The sequence below is a fragment of the Miniopterus schreibersii genome, assembly GCF_964146895.1.
Source record: "Miniopterus schreibersii genome assembly, chromosome: 6".
NCBI lineage: Eukaryota > Metazoa > Chordata > Mammalia > Chiroptera > Miniopteridae > Miniopterus > Miniopterus schreibersii.
In genome coordinates this window covers 11,690,513-11,709,877 of record NC_138107.1, presented here as the reverse complement: position 1 = coordinate 11,709,877, position 19,365 = coordinate 11,690,513, and the positions used below count along the sequence as shown (strand labels likewise).

The window sequence follows — 19,365 nt, the reverse complement described above, 5'->3', positions numbered from 1 at the left end:
AATCATCCCTGCTGAGCTCCGCACTGCCCCCTGTTTGCCTCCAGCTCCCCACATCCCAACTCCTCTGATGGAAAAACGGGCCCCTGGGGACCCTCCTTAGCTGACAAGGGGCTCTCCCTCCCTGCTCCAGAGAATGAATGCTTCAGCTGGGCAACGTTGCTCCCACAGGGCACCAATTAGCTCTCTGGGGGAGGGGGGAGTCATCTCAGCTGGTGCAATGGTCATGGCCCCAAGACAGGGAGAAAATCTGCAGTAGGACTCCATGTGCGTGTTGCCCCAGGGCGATGATGAAGAAAAAGTTTGCAAGTCACTGATCTAGTTCCCTCGCCCCACAGGGTTTGAGGCCTTAGGTTCTTTCTTTGGTAAGGGTGACAGGGGTTGGGGGGCTCCTGGTGTGGGGGACTCTGAAATGGCTCTGATGCCCTGGTCCCGCAAGAGTCTCTGGGGAGGAGCAGCTGACCACACAGATGCCATGTCGGGGCAGGAATCAAGCGTTTGCTTTTCCAGGCCCCCAGTGCCCAGCACTTGCTTCTTGGGCCAGAGTGTGTGAAGATTGTTTTCTTTAGAAAATCAATAATTGATTATTTATTCTGCTGGAAAGAAATAGATCTTGTCACCAGGGTAGCAGATTAACTAAAGCTCTGGGCTGCCCCTGGGAGTTTCGACAATTGTGTTTTAGACTCTTCCGCTCACATTCCCTCCCTGTGGCCAGCCTGGGTCAGTGGGTGACAGGCCCTCCTGTACCAGAGACACGGCCACCACCCTGACTGCAGGCCGTGTTCTCCGTCTCAGCAGGCAGGGCTGGCAGCAGGGCCCCTCCGGCCTCTGTGCCCCAGCGGGACAGTTGCAGCTGTCCCTCGGGAGCCTCGAAATCCCACGAGCATCTGTGGTTTCATCGCAGAGTCTCTCGGGCACTCTTGTCGGTGTCAGAGTGTAGAGGCCAAGTGTGTGCGGTGAACCAGCCTCCTGCGTGCGTGTGTGTGTGCTGTGTGCTGTGTCCGGTTGCTCATGCGTGTCTGTGTGCCTTTTCTCACTTGCCCCGTGGCTGTGCATGTCTACCCGCCTGAACTCCTTCTCTGGTCATCAATCTGGCCATGGGGAAACATCAAGCAGGGCGATTTCCATGCCAGGCACAGCTGCCCTGTTACCTTGGGAGAGAGGGATGGTTTTTATGGGAGGAAATTAATCCATTTTTAAAGCTGTTTAAAACACCTAAACTCTCTCTAGCTTTTCTAAACATTGTGGACAGTGAGAAGCCAGGGTGTGGGGGCTGCAAGACTGCTGCTTGTGAGGTCCCAGCCTGAGGGGGACAGGGAGTGGGGTGGTGGAGGAGTTGGGGCAGATGTGACTTGAGGTTTGAGGTATTAATAAGGTGGAAGCCGGAGACTCAGGGCCAGGAGAGATACCGAAGCTTGAAAGGATGGGGTGGCTTTGGTTGGAATTCCAGCTCTGTCACTGAGCCATGTGGACAGGGCTTCATTCCTGGAGTGGATGAATCATTTCTCCATTGTCAGCTGCCTGGAGGGAGGCAGAGATCACACAGAGAGTGCTCAGGACAGTGGCTGGCCCATCGGAGGCAGTCGGTGGGACAGTGCTGGAGAGATAAATGGATGAGTTCCAGGTCTCAAACGCAGGCTCTGCTTTGGTTCTGAGACCTGGCAGCCACCGTTGTCCAGCCCCAGGTATGAGAGATGCCCTCACCCATTCCTGTGCTAAGGCCCTACCTGAGGACTGTGCCTGGCACCCCAACCCTGCCATGGGGGCCACAGTCCAAGCATAGGTGTCTGGGAGAGATATCTGCACACGTTTTCATTTAAAGTCCTCACACAATTCCAGGAGGCATCTCTCTGAGCCTTGCTTTCTTTTTCTGTGAATAGGGTGAGCCCAGGAACCTGCCTCCATGACTTGTAAATAGCTCATAGGGTAATGCTTGGCCTATAGTATGTACTACATCAGTGTCACCTACTAGTATCATTCCCACTTACAGATGACCAAATCAAGGCCTGGAGAGAGCAAGCAACCTGTCCTCGGGACACACAAGCAGTGGGTGGCAACCAGGGGATTTGACCCCTGACCTCTGGCTCCAGAGCCATGTGTTTCCTCCCACTAGCCCTTGCCTTGCTCTTGCCAGAAACTGGCCTAGAGACCAGAATCCTGCTTTTTTATTCCTGCCAACTGGCCGCACCTTGTCCCTGTGGTTCTGGAAGCCAGCCCCTTGGTACTGACTGTTGGGCTGCCCACACACCCAGATTCCCAAGTCACCGGTGTACCCTGGTCCCCCACGTGGTTCCCTTCCTGCTCATGGACCTGTCGTCCCTCCCGGAGGAGTACCTGCAAGCCACATTCCAGTCATGGGGACACAAAGTTAGAAACGGCTGAGATTATTACCTCTACTTAGGTTGTCCCAAAACTGCTGTGGCCTGGGAAGACAAGGGTGACTATTTAGGTCTCGGGCCACAAAAGTCCCAACATCTGAGAGTCCCTCTAGTCAGCCGAGGTACCTAGGCTCAGCGGCTACATATCATCTGGCAGTGCTGGTTTTTTGTCTTATCTATCGAATTGCTTGTTCCTTTTGACTTCCACTCATTAATTCTTTGGCTTCAGCTGTGCTGGTTCTTCAGACTTGCTGAGGAGGAGTTTTGCTGCTGTGGGGAAGATGACCGAATGCCGTCCTCTGAGTTTTCTTCTGGCTTCGTCCTATTGTCTAATTAGCAAGAATCATCTTCTCAGATCCCTTCCCAGATCTGCAGATGGTGCTGACGCTTTGTTTCATGTCTCAGTGCTCTGAGTTGTCTTCATTCATGATGGTCTGCTGCTCCTGCCCGCTGCGGGGCGGGGCGCAGGCCATGCCCCTGCCCCATGCCCAGCATCCCGGCTGCCATGCTTTCCCCGCCTGGGGTGCACACCTGTGCACAGCACACACGCGGGGGCACATATTCTTATGCATGCACGGTGCATTTGAAGCCTATAAATGTTTATTGAACAAACATTCAGGCCGCACACTGTTAGAGGTGCCAGGATGCACTGGTCAAAAGGCAGACAAGGATAGCCCTCCTGTGGATATTACACCCACACGCACATACACACTCACATCATGGACACATTTACACACAAGCACACACACAAACACATAAACTCATACACCTACACCCTTACAAACACCATACTTTTCTGTCCCTACTTTCCTTGACATAAAGCTTCTGGACACCTTGACCATGGTCTGACCTTGTTAGTGAGGATGCCACCTTCCTTGGCAAAGTGTCCCCTGCCATTGGAGGTTCTCAACAGCAAGTTTCTGTGGCACCCACTCACTTGCACCCTCCCTCCCACCCCCTTGCAGAAGTGACTGGGTGCATAGTTCACTCAGCCACTCCCCCTCTCCAGGTCCATCCCTGAGATCTCCAGCTTGTGTGCACAGGATATGTGAGCTCAGATGCCCATCGTAGTTTTGTTTGCAAGAACAACAATTGGAAAAAACAAAATGTCCATCTGTGCAGCAGAGAAAATGACTGAACCGGAGCTACATGGATCAGTGTGGATAAATCTCAAACATATAACATTTTATAAAGAAATGCAACTTGTAGAAGAATGTAATTAATAGAGCATTGGTATAAAGCTGCAAAACATACAAAGTCAGTGCTATGTGTCATTTATGGATACATGTATTGTGGTGGAGCAAGCCCACACACTGGGCAGGACAAACACCGGATTTGGGAATGTGGTGGCCATGGGCACAGGGGCAGAGGTCAGAGCCAGGCAGAGCCCACAAGGGCTTCAGTGGAAACTGTAGTGTTTAATTTTATAAACTGGTTGCTGGGTACATGATAGTCATTGTATTATTAACTACACATTCTATGTCCAAAATATTTTATTTTAAAAAATGCAATAATAAAAATGAACCTAAGATGAGTATTCATCCAGAATTCTTCTGGAGTCAGAGTTAGAGTCCTATTGGAGCCTTTATTTCTTCATCTGATTTGCCTTCCAGTTGCAGGTAGGTTTTTTTCTGGGTAAGAGTCTTCCATTTAGAGAAAATGACGGTGCTCCCTGTGAAAGATGGCAACGACTGTCTGCGAGGCGGCTGGATCTTTTCGTTCCCATTTGCTTTCGGTTTGCTTTATGTTGCTCACCTGGCCCTGACAGCTACAACAGCAGTATTTTCTTGCCCTGTCAAAGAGTGTGGGATGCCTGTAGAATTGGATAAGTGATGAGGGAGAAAGCCTTCCCTGTCTGAGAGCCTCATTCCATCATCCAGCGTGCAGAAGCCTCACCCCACCCGTGCCCCAGCTGACGCCACTATTCAATGCCACCCTGCCCATGTCCCTCTCTCATCACAGATCAGTTCAATGTTCCCTCCATCAGTGTCCTGCTCTCTCTCGGGTCACCTGGGGAACTGATCCTGGGTCAGGAGCCTTGTGGTGACACCCTCTGGAAGACCCATTGTGGCCTTAAGGAAGCGTAGCAGCCAGACAGGTGGGTGTCTCTTCCTCTCCTCTGCCAGGGTGACCCTGAGGTTGAGGGTTACATTTACCCTGCCACCGGAGGTGCCCAGGCAGGCTGTGCACCAGCAGAGGGTGGTGGGAAGGGGCACATCGAAAGGGTCTTCTATCTGAATGGAGCCCCGTGTGCTCTTCCCAGGCCCCACGCCTCACCGCACCCTCTCGTCCCACTGCCAACAGAGGTAATCCGTCTTCAGCCACTGCTCACATTTGTGTTATCAGCGAGAATCAAATCTGGCAAAATGGCAGGAAAAGTGCTTGCACAGGGCTTTTCAGCAAAACTCAATTAAAGTGGGGAATTGGACTTGAAAATGAGCCACTATGCTTACTCCTCAGCTCGGAACATTCTCTCTCTTTCCACAGGCGCTGGGCACTTCCATCCGGCAGCCCGAGCCTGCGATGCCGGCGACAGTTAGTGAGAGAAGCCCTGGCACCGGTCACCGAGTGCTGGCATCCAACAAATCCCCTCTGGGATGGAGGGGCTCTGAGCTCCATCTTCCAAATGGAGAAACCAAGGCACATTTTCCAAGGCCATACGGCTGGTCAAGGGCAGAGCTGAAATAAAAATCCTAGTGTCTCTGGCTCCCAAGAATGACCTTATTACTACTCTGTGCTGCTTTGGGGAATTTCTACCCCAGTCCTCTCGGATCCCACCCCATAGAAAGCTAAGCTTCCTCCACTCCAGAGCCCTCCCTGCCACAAAGCATGAGGTGGCTCCTCCCGGTGAATTCAGCTGGTGCTCAGCCCTCAGTGCACACAGCCAGCTCCTTCCTCCCAGCTGCCCAGGTGGCCTGTGCCCCCCACTGGGGAATCTGTGGAGCTCTACGGGACATCACCTTACCCTTATCCTGAACCTGAGTGGCACCAGCGCCCCAGCAGTGGCTGTGACTTCCTCAGTCCCTTTCTCGGCACCTTTCATCCTCATGACAAATCTGCATGGTATCACTGTCCTGATCTTACTCTTGAATATGTGGAAGCTCAGAGAAGGAAACTGAAGTGTCCAGGGTCACACAGCGCATGTGCACCAGGGATTGAAAGCCTGTATCTGTCACTCTGGGAACCCCTAAACTCTTTTCCTCTTGTCAGGTTTCTGGGGCTGCCCCCTCCCGGGGAGCTGGCTCATTCTGCAGCTTGTCTGGTTCTCGGCAAGGCAGCCGGCCAGGTGTAAAGATCTATTCCTTCCGCAGCCCCAACGCCTCCCAGGGCCCTGCTGAGGTTTCTTAAAGCTCCATCTGTTACTATCTCCACTTGAAACCGAAGCAAAGAAAGCAAGTGTCAACCGGTATATGGGGGAGTTTTCTACACGATGTTATCGGAATTTTGCCTCCCTGGGAAAAGTTATATGATTGGATTTTGAGTTCAGTAGTGAATATATTTTTATTTGAACTGTGCAGCGAGTCAGAGTTCATTGTGTGTCTGTCATTGAGACCTGGCCTGGAGAAGGCTCTCATCCCTCAGGTATTTGCTGAGGGGCCATCCTGTCTAAGGGGGGGGATGTGGTTGTTGGTGCTGATCGAATCCCCTGCCTCATACCAGGTCTTAGGAGGAAAGGAGTGAGAATTGTTTTTGGTAAATCTCTTAGGCAGCTAATAATCAAATATCTGACCAAAAGTGGTTTTAGTTGTAGAGGTCCTGATCATATAACCAGAGGTTCATAGGAGGTCATTCCCATTCGGGGCAGCTCAGTTACGTCATCAGCGCCCAGGCTTTTCCAGTCTTTCACAATGACAGGCCGTCACCCTTGTGGTTGCAGGATGACTGCCGGGCCCCAGGTAGCGAGGCTGGAGGGCCTTTCTCCTTGGGAGGGAAGCATTTCCCCGTGCCCTACTCGGGGGAGGCTGCCTTGCCTTCTCTAGGCCAATCACTGGCGAGAGGAAATGCCCTTATCACAACCCGGTTAGACCAAAAAGGTCTCCTCCCTGAGGCCTTCTGTTAGAAGAAGAAAGAAGACAACCTCTGCCGGGAGCCATGCACAGGGTGTGCCTCAAAGAGGCAACTTCTGCTTCTCAGGGAGCCAGTGATGGGCAGACCTTAAAATGATAGTTGGGAGCTGGGGGTGGGGGTGGAAGAGGGTCTGGTGGCAGCAGGGTCTGATGTCTTTGACAAGTTATTGCCACCCTTTTCAGATGATACTTGGAGGTCCAACCCTACTCTGAGTTTCCTCAGGATAAGAGAGGGGGCGCCCCTGCAGAGAAGCCAGATTCAGAGGGGTAGAATGCCACGTGTGTGATATGCTGTAGTGGTTCAGAGCATGTGCCATGGAACCATGCAAACTGGGTTTTGATGGGCTGTGTAATGTTGGACAGGTTACTTAACTCCTCTGTGCTTCTGTTTCCTCATCTGAAAACAAAAACAATAGTATTTATCTCTTGCAGATCTAAGAGGACAGCACCCTGGTTTGGAACTGCTGTTCCTCATTGCAGCTGGTGTCACTGTTTGCAGAATCCCTTGGCAAACAGATTTTCCAGGGTGTGTCACTTCTTTTCAGAATTACTGCAAGACAAGTTCAACCAACCTTCCTCTTGCATGGAGCCTTCCTGGATTGCCTCATGAGATGGACCTGACAATGTAGACACGGGTCTCTGCAGCTCATAGTTGAACAATCATTTGCAGTTTTAGTAAATGTGCCCACGTACATAACTCCATTGAAGCCCCACAACATCCCTGTGAGGTAGGAACACATTTATACAAGAAACCAAAGCCTGAAGAAATCAAGTCCCTGGCTCAAGGGCAGGACACAGAATCAGGTGAGAATCAAATTCGCATCCTCTGAGTTTAGTACAAGTTCTAAAAATAACAGGTCACACTTTTGTATACTCATTCTATGCCCTGCATTCCCGTTACCTCATTAAATCCTCACAGCAGGCCTAGGAGGCAGCTGCTATTATTAGTCCCATTTTACAGGTGAGGAAACTGAGGCACAGAGAGGTTAGGTGGGCACAGTTTGTGGCTCTAGAGCCGGGATTCAAACCCAGGCCATCGGGTGCCGGCGATCATGTTCATAACCACCCTGCTACACCCCAAGCCTGGTGGGCCCACTCTCCCAAGCCTCGGGGGCTGGAGTTTCTCTGCTATCAACAACTTACTCTCTAAAGCCGGGAACGAAGGTGCCCTCTCCCTAGGCTGCTGCGGGTTCTTAGTTATTTACTCGTCAGCTCACATTCCAGGCCTCCTAGGACTTGTCTCTTGCCCCCCCGTCCACTTCTGTTTCGAGCTTCGATGCGTTCAACGATGTCTTTTCCTACATAAGACACGGCCAGAAATACAGCGCATCTAGCCCAGATGTCAGTATGACATGCTTCTGAGAACCCATTCCTGAAGTCCCAGCCTTACCCCGTCTCAGAGCGGGGGGCTTCAGAGGGCCACCATCATCGCTGTCACAAATCCTGAGCAACTCCCATCACCCGTGGCTTGGCCCAGGTTGAACCCCACAGACACGCCCTGGACCTCAGCCAGCAGGGCCTCCGGAGAACTTCAGCCCCACCCAAAGGCTTGACCAGTGATCCCTGCTTACCCGGACTCGGGAACAGAGTGTGTGAAGTCTGTGCCCAGTGTGCCAGGCAGGGCAGGGAGATCCCTTCCCTTCCACCAGGGGGATCTGAGGAGGGTCGGGTGACGGCTGGCCTAAAGTCTCTGACACCTTACTGCCACCCTTTTCAGGTGATGCTCCCCCACAGGAGAGGGGAGGGCGCTTGCGGAGAAGCGTGGGGCCGGGTAGGCGGTGGCGAGACCGGCTAACACCTCGCTCCGCCTTCGCCTGGACCTGCTCCAAGTCACCTCCCAGCAGCCCCACGTGCTTCCCTCGGTCCGGAGCCGCGGCCCTGGGCTCTGCGCGAGGCAGCGCAGGAAACCCGAGCCAGGCTCCACTCTTCAAGGTCAGCCCGAAAGGCGAGTTGAGCGGAAAGCAGAGGGGGGAGGGATAGAGGGTTCTCCCCAGCACCCTGTCCCCTCCAACTTCTCCCTGCCGGGCTGCCTAGTTTCGGCTGGCGCCCTCCCTCGCCGGCCTGGCAGCTTGTTGAGAAGAATGAGCTGCCTGAAGGACCCGTCACAACTCCACGGACGGTCACATGTTGAGCACACAAGACGAGAGTCTTGTCCTCTGAGTGGGTGGAGGGGGCCGGGGGCTGGCCTGGGTTCTCAACCCAGAGCCCCCTGTCCTGGCACTGGCTCCTCGGAGGAGCTGCTGTTAGCTTGCCAGCATCTCCTCCCACCCCTGGGAGGTTTTCCTCCCCGAGGGGCAGAAGCAAGCAGACCGCAGAGCCGGTGCTGCCCAGTGAGAGCCAGTGGTCCAGGTAGAATGGGGGGGCAGCTGCTTTAGAGTTTCCTGCAGACGCAGAGATGGGTGCCCGGAATCACCCCACCTGAAGATGAACCGCAGCGGGACGCACCAAGAAATCCCACGGTCTGCGCGGGCGGGTGCTGCTCCTGATGGGGCCTCGCTCCACGGCAACTCCTTGTGGTACCTGCAAGGGAGGAAGGGGGGAGAGAGGGAGAGAGAGGGGAAGGGAGAAGGAGAGAGAGGGGGAGAGAGGGAGAGAGAGAAAGAAGGAGAGAGAGAGAGGGAGAGAGAGAGGGGGAGAGAGAGAGAGAGGGAGAGAGAAAGAGGGGGAGAGAGAGAGGGAGACAGAGGGGAAGGGAGGGAGAGAGAGGGGGGAGAAAGGGGGAGAGAGAGAGGGAGAGAGAAGAGGAGAGAGAAAGGGGGAGAGAAAGAGGGAGAGAGAGGAGGAGAGAGGGAGAGAGAGAGGGAGGGAGAGAAAGGTAGAGAGAGAGGCAGAGAAAGGCAAACACAGGTGAGCAGGGACAGAAATGTGCAACTGAGAGACACTGAGGCAGTGATACTGAGGCAGGGAAAGAGGGAGATGGAAACAGAGACCATGGAGCGGTCATGAAGGGGCTCAGAAGGAAGGGCAGAGGTAATTTCTTAGGTTTTGGTGGGGGGTTGAGGGGTAGGGAGGCTTTCAAACATTAACCAGGCATTTGGGTCATGTTAGGCTTGTGTCTTGCTAAAAATTAATCACACAAGTGCTTGGTTAACTCTCAGTTATCAGTGGATTGCTCCCTCTCACATGTAGCTTCTCCGTGGGTTCATGGGGTCTTCCTTCTAATACACAGGATGTGTGTGGAGGGGAGCGAGCTCTTTGCCTTCTACAGCCTGCGAGATTAGGTTTGGATTTACCTTTTCCTCTAGAATTAGCAGTGCTCGCCTATATCCATTCAGGTAATTACAAGGTAACCAGGGGGGATTCATAGCATGCTCTGCACATCCGGATGCACCACACATCAGGCCTTTTCTAATTATAATCTTAGAGTCAGAGAAACTCAGAACGTGGCTCATCAGAGTTGGGCAGGAGCCCTGGATGTCCTCCAGCTCAGCCCTTTCCACTGCAGAGGGGAAGACAAGGCGTCGGGGCTGCAGGGCCTGACCAAAGGGCAAGTGGAGATGCAGCCCTCCAGGTGCCTCTGCTTCTACCTGCACAGGGCACAGGTGGCAATGCCCACGTCCCCAAGGGCAGAGGGTCCCCATGGCCAGGCTTTGCCGATTCAGAGCCCTCCTCTCTGATCCTGCTTCTCACTGGCCGGTGCTAGAGCTTTCACCTCTAGTCTTTGCCAGATTGTGCAGGGCTGTCTGGGGAGAGGACCCCAGGGGTAGAAGGAAAGCCACCATCTTCGATAATTTATACAAATCGTCTCCTCTTTGGTGCTTCTGGAAATGCACCACTAGATATTGGGACAGGGTGGGGTACCCGTGGGGGCCAGCCCGTGAGATGGGCCCTCTGGAGACCAGGAAGGGGGCCCGGCTATTTCTGGGTGACTCGGGTCCTGATCATGGAAGTAGATTCTGTTCATCCAGTTGTTCCGTCCCCCTTTTGTGCTCATTTGACAGAATGACCTTTGCAAAGAGAGGAGGCTCATTTTCAAGGGCTGTCCAGGAGCTGAACTGCTTGCTGGAAACCTAACCCAGTTTTCCAAGGTCATTTGTAGGAGACACATTGACTACCATGGGTGGCTCTCAATGAGGACTTTCCCTTCCTCCTTGAGCTTAGGAGGAAGGAGAGAGACAGGACAACCTGGACTTGCTGTCCTCTTATCTCCTTTCCCGTCATTCTTACCTTTAACAGTCTCGCCTCTGCCTCTCCCTTTATCCATTTTCTGTTCCAGCTCCTTCTGGGGCAGATCTTTGCCAAGTGTCCTCTGATTTTCTTGATGCCTCTCTCCTGCCCAAAGCTGAATATTATACAGAGCAAAGCAAAACATTCCACCCTTTTCCTTAAAACCTAGGTCCCAATAGACAATCACCACCAGCTTCCCTCCCCGCCCTATAGCGTATTGTATCAAGGTGTCCAGGTCTGGCTGAAATCAGCTAACAGCCCAGGGTCCCCAGAGCATCCCCCATCCCCAGAGCATAACCCCAGAGTGACCTCACAGTGCTGACCGTCTCCTGACCATCCCCTCTGTTGACAAAGACGTGAGCTCCAGGAGCTGCTGAAGGACTGTGCTGGAACTGAGGCTGTAAACACGGAGTGTGGGGATCAGTGTTTGTCCTATTTACTGGCGTGTGACTCAGCCGGTGGGAGCACAGACATTTGTTACACGGAGGGGCTGACTAAAGGGGACACTTCTCCATCTTTGTGATTGGAAAAGGCCTCTTCGCCCACAGGTGAGCTTGGGACAAGAAGCTGGAAAAACTGGGATTCAGGCAGCTTAGACCCAGACACTTGTTCTTGCTCTCTTTAGATTCTGATCAGGGTGCTATGATTCCAGGGAGGTGGCATGGAGAAGTAAAAAGAAGGCCGAGAGCAGAGAAGAGGAATGGTCCCCTTCCCGGGAGGCTTTCGTCCTGTGCACCCCAGCACAGTGAGTGCCCCCAAACCCGCTGATGGGCAGGCAGGGGAGGGGGAGGGACAGGCTCAGTGGGGACAGGCTGGGGGGGACAGGCTTGGGGGGACGGGCTCGGCAGAGACCCATCCTTTCCTCTTCCTTCCTCCGTCTTCCCTGGGAGCTACACCACCCTTCCCCTCCCCTGTCTCCCCCCAACTGTCACTTTTAGAGCCCCAATTGTGTGTGTGTAAAAGCAAAGGGCCCCTGGAAGATAAATAGACTTTCCTCCAAGACAGGTTTGTGTGCGTAAACCTCGGCTTGTCGAAAAGGGCTTTGAGGGGGGTAATGAAATTAAATTTAATCAGGCGCAATGGAGCTAAATTAGAGCCTGTAAAGGCCATATCTGTTCACAGAGTTTCTTCGTGTTCAGTCATCAGCAGTTGAGCGTCGACCTACAAACCAGGAGGTCACGGTTCGATTCCCGGTCAGGGCACATGCCCGATTTGCGGGCTCGATCCCCAGCAGGGGGCATGCAGGAGGCAGTGGATCAATGACTCTCATCATTGATGTTTCTCTCTCTCCCCCTCTCCATTCCTCTCTCTGAAACCAATAAAAAACATATTTTTTAAAAAAACACCCTGTGAAGTCTCCTTGTAAGCCCTGGACTACAAATGAGGAAACGGGGGCTCAGATAAGATAAGCCACTTGCCCCGGCCAGCAGCAAGAGGAGAGAGGGAGGGCGGAGGGGCTGGGCAGTTGTGGGGAGATGGGCTTGGGAATAAATGGTTTCGGGGCCAAAGGCGTGCAGACACAAGGGGCTGGGGGACAAGAGCATCATGGAGGGAAAGGGGACAGAGATGCCTTTGTCTGCTTCCTCTGTGGGGCTCTCTCCCTCTATCTCTGCCTTCATTTCTTGGCATTTGTTCCTCCTAGAGCTGCTCCTATATACACATTTTAGGAGCCTTCCTGGGGAACTAGGAAGCCCTGAGAGGCATGAAAAGGCCTCGTTAAAGGCTCTGGCCCCAGAGCTTAATCTTTCTCCTACCACTCCCCCCTCTGGACACCCAGCTCCACAGTAGCGTGACTACAGGGGACCTAATCTGCAAGGATGGCAAATTATATGGGCCATCTGGTCAACCCTCAGGACACAGTAGAGGAAACAGAAACGTAGAAAGGGGATGTGGCAGACACATACCGGCTAAGAGTTTGGGTGGGGGGTTGGCATGCTGGTCTCCTGACCCAGGCCAGACTCTTCCCTCCACTGCAATTGTAGGTTTCGGGGAGGGTGCCGGAACCACCAAGGCGCAACCAGCAGGGCCATGGCCTGGAATGCTGCATGCCTGCTAGAGTCACCACAGCCTCTCCGTCCCCACAGGCTCCTCTTCCTCCCTGCTTACTGTTCAGTGTTTTAAAAGCACATCTCATTTTAGTGCTTTTGCTACAGTAAATATCTAATAATCGTTTCAGACTCTATTACTTGCCTCACAAAATAGTGCCTGGGAATGGTGCTTATTTAATTTTGTGCTGAGAGAGAAAGACTCAGAAGAGGCCTGGAAACGCCTGTCACATCTCAAATGCTGTTGACTATTCATGGTTCAGAGAGGGAGGGGGTCCACCGAGCAGCACCTGGAACCAATACTTATTCTAGCTGCGGAAATACTGTGCAGCCATCCTGCAAAAAGCTGCTGAGGGGTGTGTGTGTGTGTGTGTGTGCGTGTGCATGAAAGAGAGAGAGAAGCTTAAATATTTACAGATTGAAGCATATCTCTGACTATTAACATAAAAATGTACATGCCACAGGTCCCACTGCCAGTATATGTGCATGTTCATATACATCTGTGTGTTTAAGCAAGAGAGCAGGTTGATGTTCTTTATAAGCTAACAGTCTCGAAAGTGGCTCCCACAGTGAGCCCACAGGTGGAAGTCACCAGTCATAGTCACATGTTTACAAATCGCTCTCATCATTATCATCTCTGGAGATCCTCACACTTAGATATTTTCACACCCATTTTACAGAGGAGCACCCTGGGTCCCAGGGAGGTGAGAGCAGGGAGTGAAGCTCAAGCACTGCTAAGTGCTCGACTGCAGTTCCTGACTCTCTGAGGGCACAGGAGCCAAAGAGACCATGTTCAGAGATATTAGCTGTGGGTCAGATTCGAATCCTGACTCAGCACTTCTGGCTGTGAGACTGGGCAGAAAATTACCTTGCCTGATTAATGATCTTCTCATCTGCAGAATGGGGACTGCAATATCTGTCTGCCTGTCTTATAAGGCGGGTATAAATGAGAAATGGTAGGTGTGAGAATTACACCAGGGAACAGGTATAAATGCTCCACTTGTGCCTGGCCCATTGCAGGCACCTGCAACTGTTTGCTTTTATTACCAGCTGATCCGGTTTCCATCGCCCTGCCTGCAGCCCCAGCTACATGCGAGCCTCATCTGGCCCTGGGTCCACCATGGTGTCACTTGATCAGCACCGTTAAAACAATTGGGCACAAGGCCCCTGTACACTGTTAAATATTATTGAGGGCTCCAAAGAGCTTCTATTTATGTGTTACATCTACTTTTATCTACTGGGAAATTTAAAAATACTTACGATTTTAAAACAGTGATAACAAACCCATTACGAATGAACATAAATGACATTTTTATGAAAAATGACTCTATTTTACAGAATACACTTGTAATAAGATGGTTTTTAAAAACAGTTTTGGAAATCTCTTTGATGTCTGCCTTTGTTGAAGACAGCTGGATTCTCATATCCGTTCCTGCATCCAATCTGTGGTGATATCCCATGTCAGGCCGCTGCTGGAAAGCCCGCTGCACGCCCAGGAGAGAGTAAGAGAGAAAAAGTAAATAACATCTTAGTATCAGTATAAAAGTCATTTTGACCTCATGGTTCCCCAGAGGACCAATTTTTGAGAAGCCTTGCGTGAGATGAGCATTAAGCTCCCCACTGCCCAGGCAGTTTGCGATTCTCTGCATTTCTGGGACTCTATCTGAAAAACTAAGATTGACTAAGACAAAAGCAACCAGTTTGCCCTCAGATTTCTCTCTGGGGACACAGGCTCATGGATCTAATATTGATAAGCTAAGGTTTGGCTCCTTCTAGGCTGAGCCATCAATAGTCACCAGCTCCTTCAGTGGCAGCCACCGTTGGCCTCAGACAGAGAGGCTGTTGATTGATTGATCCAAGTGCTGTGTCATTGAGGATGTACTTCGATGGAAGGAACTGCTCAAAATGATTTCGATCATCAGTGAACTTATTACCTCACACAAATGGAAGCCCCAGGTTAAGTTGCAGAGCTGGTTATTTCGGAGGCCCAACAAGAATCATCAATAACCCAGGTTCATTCCACCTTTTTTTCTCTGTAGGTTGATTATATCAGCCTAGTCTCTCATGTTCGAAAGACGGCTGCAGCAGTTCCCACCATCACATGCAGACACAATATCACCACCAGAAAAAGCATTGTTTCCTTTGGGTCTCTTTGTATCAGTGGGAAACATTTTCCCAGCCAACTTTCCTTTGAATGTGACTGGCAAAAATGGGGTCACATGCTGTGTTTAGTTTCCTAGGGCTGCTGCAAACAATGCACCACAAACTGGTGACTTAGAAATGTATTGTCTCGGAGTTCTGGAGGCTGGAAGTCCAAAGTGAAGGCTTCAGCAGAGCCGTGCTCCCTCTGAACCTCTAGGGGAAGGGTCCTTCCTTGCTCTTCCAGCTTCTGGTAGCCCAGCCCTTCCTTGGCCTGTGGCAACATCCCTCCAGTCAAATGTCTCCCTTTTTATAAGGACTCCAGTCACAGTGGACTAGGGCCCACCCTAATGACCTCATCATAACTGGATCAGCTTCGGAGACCCTACTTCCAGGTAAGGCCACATTCGCAGCTGCTGGGGATTAGGGTTTTAACATCTACATTTTTGGAGAGACACAATTCAACCCATCAGACCTGCCTTTTCTTAAATCACCGACAAGGGGAATGACATCATTGCAGGTGGCTTCCAGTGACCCCTAGCTTCCCTGGGGGATTTTAGAAGTCCTGACATCTGTGAGCCCCTCTGAGCACACAATTCCTGAAAAACCCTGGGGACCAACCAGGGGCATGGGACACCTGCTCTGCACATGTGGCCACTGGGAGAAGGGTAAACATGGGAACAATCCTGAGCTCTGCCAGAGACACCAAAGAGGAACAGGCTCCTCAAGACCATTAACCATGCCTGCTGCCATGGTGCTGATTTCGGAGGGGGGGTGTCAGTCCACGGGCCTGCCGCCCAGACCCGTGGCATCATCCGAGAGGCAACCAGAGCTTCCTCCCTTCCTTGGGGCTGTGAGAAGGGCAGGAATGACTTGTGCAGGGGTTGGAAGCAGTGCTCCCCCCTTCCCCACCAGGCCCAGCCGGCCCCCCACCCTCTGGTTTAGTAGTGTAGCTGATTTGGTGGGGGTGGAGGAGCAGAAGAGGGAGAAAGAAAATCACACTGTGCTTCCAAACACAGCCAGAGTTCCTTTTTATTTGATCCTGTTTTTCAGCTATTTTGCTATATGTGTTCTGTTTACCAAATCGGGATCCTGTGTGTAGTCAAGCCCAGGCATACTACTTCTAGGAGAGCAGTGCTCTCGTTCTAATTATAAAATTGAAAGATGCAGACAAATATAAATAAAAATTAGCCAGATCTAATTTGGTTGGATCTGCCTTGCTTTATTTTTTTCTCGCTCAGCATTCTAAAAGAAAATATTTGAGGTCATGCTACTATATATACAGGTGTTTTCTGGCACATCAGATCTGCTACGAGATCGTCCCAGTGGAAGAAGCACGGTGATGATTCAGACGGTACAGCTCAGGTTGCCGGAAGCCCCAGGCCTCTTCTCCAGGCAGAGTGGACTTGATGGGAACCCCGCTGCCTCCTTTGCATCCTGTGACCCCGGTGGCATATGGGGAAGGCCCGGGCCCGGGTGGAGTCAGGCTCCCTTCTTCAAGGTTGGCTCTGCCTATTGTTATAGGCCCACCCAGTCCCCCATGTGAGGCTCCCAGCTCGGAGGGTATGGATCCAGGACGTCCCCAATATCGCCTGCGCAGAGCCCACTCTCAGCCTTGTCCCTCGCACCACCCATCTGGCAGCGGATGCCACTGGTGGTGGGAGAGTCCTGACCTGGGGGGCTCCTGCCCTGCACCAGACCGTTTCCTCCTCAGCAGAGTGGGGCGGCACAGCCTGCTTTCCTTTCCAAGGTTCTCGACAGCCCTGTCCATTGGTGCTCCGCTCTGCCCCCAGCTGAAGGCGGTTACCCTCAGTGCTGCCCTGCTGATGGCTGACTCTGATCTGGGGCCCCTGACCACTTTCTTTCTGTCCTGCCCGAGCACCGAGCACCGAGCACCGAGCACCGAGCACCGAGCACCGAGCACCAAGCACCGAGCACCAAGCGCTGGTTTCTTAGGGCCTCCACATGGGCTGTGGGACTGCAGGCCATCTACCCATCCACCTGCCCATCCCTCAGGGAGACAGAGGGCAATGATTAGTCCCAAGGAGGATATCTGTGGCCCTGGGGCCCCTTGGGCCGCATCTTGGAGACAAGCCTTGGCTTTGTTACCCCAGTGGGGCACCCGCCTCCCTTGTCTTCCACTTCTTCCCCCTGCTCTCATCTCTAGCTGTCCATGGTCCCTCCATGCCTCTGCGCTTGCTTCTGTTCTCTCTGTCTCTCACAGACCTCGGCTCACCCTCCACGCCAGCTCCCTCCTCCCCACCCGCCGCACCCCCTTCCTCCTGTGAAGGGAAAGGTTAAGTGGAGACACGCTTGCCCTGTCTGCTGCAATAGAGACGCAGCAGCTCTCTCCCCTAATCAATCTGTCAGGTATGATTAGGCCGCCCTGAGATTCAGATCTCACAGCCCAGCCAGCCTACACGCTGCCTGCCTGCAGCACCGCCAGGACAGGCGCACCTGCACAGACGCGTGCGAGCACACACTCATGTGTGCACATGCATGCACTCACGCACATGCACACACATGCCCATGCAGACACAATACAGAAACTTGCACGCACATGCACTCACATACGTGCACACACACACGCAAACACTAGTGCTCAGTCATTTACAGTCTGCTGAGACTGGGTCCGGGCTTCACACTGTGACTGAGGCAACGTATTTCTACAGAGAAGCCTGTCACTTGGGTGACACCCGCCTCCCCCCCCTGCCCCAGAATCATTTCTTCATTCACTCCAGGAGCAGGATGGAGTGGCTACCTGACAGGTCCTGTCCCAGGAGCTGGAAGTGCTGCCCTTGGGGAACACAGACAAGCACTGGAAACTTAACCATGTGAAGGTCAGAGCGCGATCAAAGATGCTAACTGCTTGGTAGGAGGAAAAGGGAGAGCAGAGGTGGGGGAGAGGAGTACTGAGGGGGCAGAGGAGGGGGAGGGGAGTGTTGGGGGGCTGGGCAGGGGTAGGAAGAGCCACCAAACCACCATGACCTGGGAGCTGCCCACCACCCGGAGCACACAGCCTGGGTGTGAGCCACTCCAGGCACTGACAGCCTTGTGACCTTGGGTAAGTCACTTAATTTCGTTGTTCCTCAGCCCCCTCACCTGTAGAATGGGATTATAACACTGGGTTGTCCTCATAAGGTGGTTCTGAGGGGACTGAGTTAATGTGTGTGAACTGCTCAGAGCGGCCCTGGGGTGGGGTAGGTGCTCAGTGAGGGATCCCCCCCAGGATCGGCCTGACGCAGGAGCCGTCCTTACCTGGTGCAATTGCCTGGAGGACACAGCGTTGGCCTAAGGTGGCCGGAACAGAACAGGCTCTGAGGCTGGGGGACAGGGCAGGCAGACTGAGAAGCGGGGCATGGAGGTCAGGAAAGCAGACCCTGCGGATGGCAGGTTTCAAGAGGTAAGGCCAGCAGCCAAAACCTGGCCACCCACTGTGGTCCGAGCCAGGCCAGGCCTCCCGGCAGAACGGAGTTTCATCTCCCAGGACTAGATCCTACTCCCAGCCTTCTTTACAAAAACCTGAAACAGCGCAGACTGGCCCTCGTGGATTCTTCCCGAGCCTGGGAACCTGGGCGTCCAGGGCCCACTATGCTGAGCTGCTGCCCGGAGTCTCTCCTCTTTCCTCCTCCTGCACCCCCTCCTCCTCTCCAGCCCTTCCTCAAGACACCCCTAAATGTGGCAAACAACTGCCAACAACTCACTGTGCGGACACCTATAAATAAGCCCAGGGGAGAGTCACTCTAACAGAGTGAGGGCGTCCTCAGCTAACACTGGGCTCTCTGCTCCTTGTCAGCCAGGCCAGAACCCCAAGCTCCCCCCTCCTGCTCCCAGAGCTGCTCAGAGGCCCAGATCTGCTGGGGCTGTCCCCGGCCTGAGGGGACAGCTGCCAGCTCAGGACAACTTCTGAGAAGACACTGGTGGGCAGGGGAGACACAGCTCTGTCCTCAGGGAGCCCAGTCTAAGGGAGACATAGCCCTGTCCTCAGGGAGCCCAATCTAAGGGAGACACAGCCCTGCCCTCAGGGAGCCCAATCTAAGGGAGACACAGCCCTGCCCTCAAGCAACCCAGTCTTTAAACAAACAGGACACTGGGGTTCTGGAGAAGAGAATGAGGGTTCCTGGGTAAGAGCTTCCCATGGTTGGACCCCAGTTGCTCTCTCAGGCAGCTCACCTTTCTGGATGACACCCTGATTGCCAGGGTTGGGGACCACTGTCCAGGAAAGCTCAGCGCATTCTGCACCCTTCCTGTCCCACCCTTCCCGTCCACACAGAACTTCGCTTTCTCCAGGACTTTCCTGTTCTTTCCGTTGCTGGAGCTTCACGTGGCCTCGCTTTACAGCAGCTCTACAAGCCCTGTGAGGAGGGCAGGAGGGGACATCACTGTCACTGTGGAAGGAGGGGAAACTGAGGACCCTGGAGCAGAGCAGATTCCCCGACATCCTGATCTCTGGCCCAGACCTGGGAGTGGGGCCCTGGATTTTGGCCAAAGTTCCTCCCTGCTGCCAGGGTTCCCCTCCTGGGCCTCCGCACTCTCCCTCGAGTGGAGATAATCACGATACCTGCTCACAGA

General features: G+C 53.2%; 1 long non-coding RNA gene across 1 annotated transcript; it reads left to right on the top strand.

Moving 5' to 3' along the window:
- The first annotated feature begins 8,311 nt into the window (after nucleotides 1-8,311).
- LOC308558475 lies at nucleotides 8,312-11,945 on the top strand. The gene is made up of 6 exons (XR_013999006.1): nucleotides 8,312-8,387; nucleotides 9,612-9,717; nucleotides 9,807-9,953; nucleotides 10,964-11,157; nucleotides 11,262-11,354; nucleotides 11,732-11,945. It is a non-coding gene; the product is annotated as an uncharacterized lncRNA (long non-coding RNA).
- The last annotated feature ends 7,420 nt before the right edge of the window (nucleotides 11,946-19,365 follow it).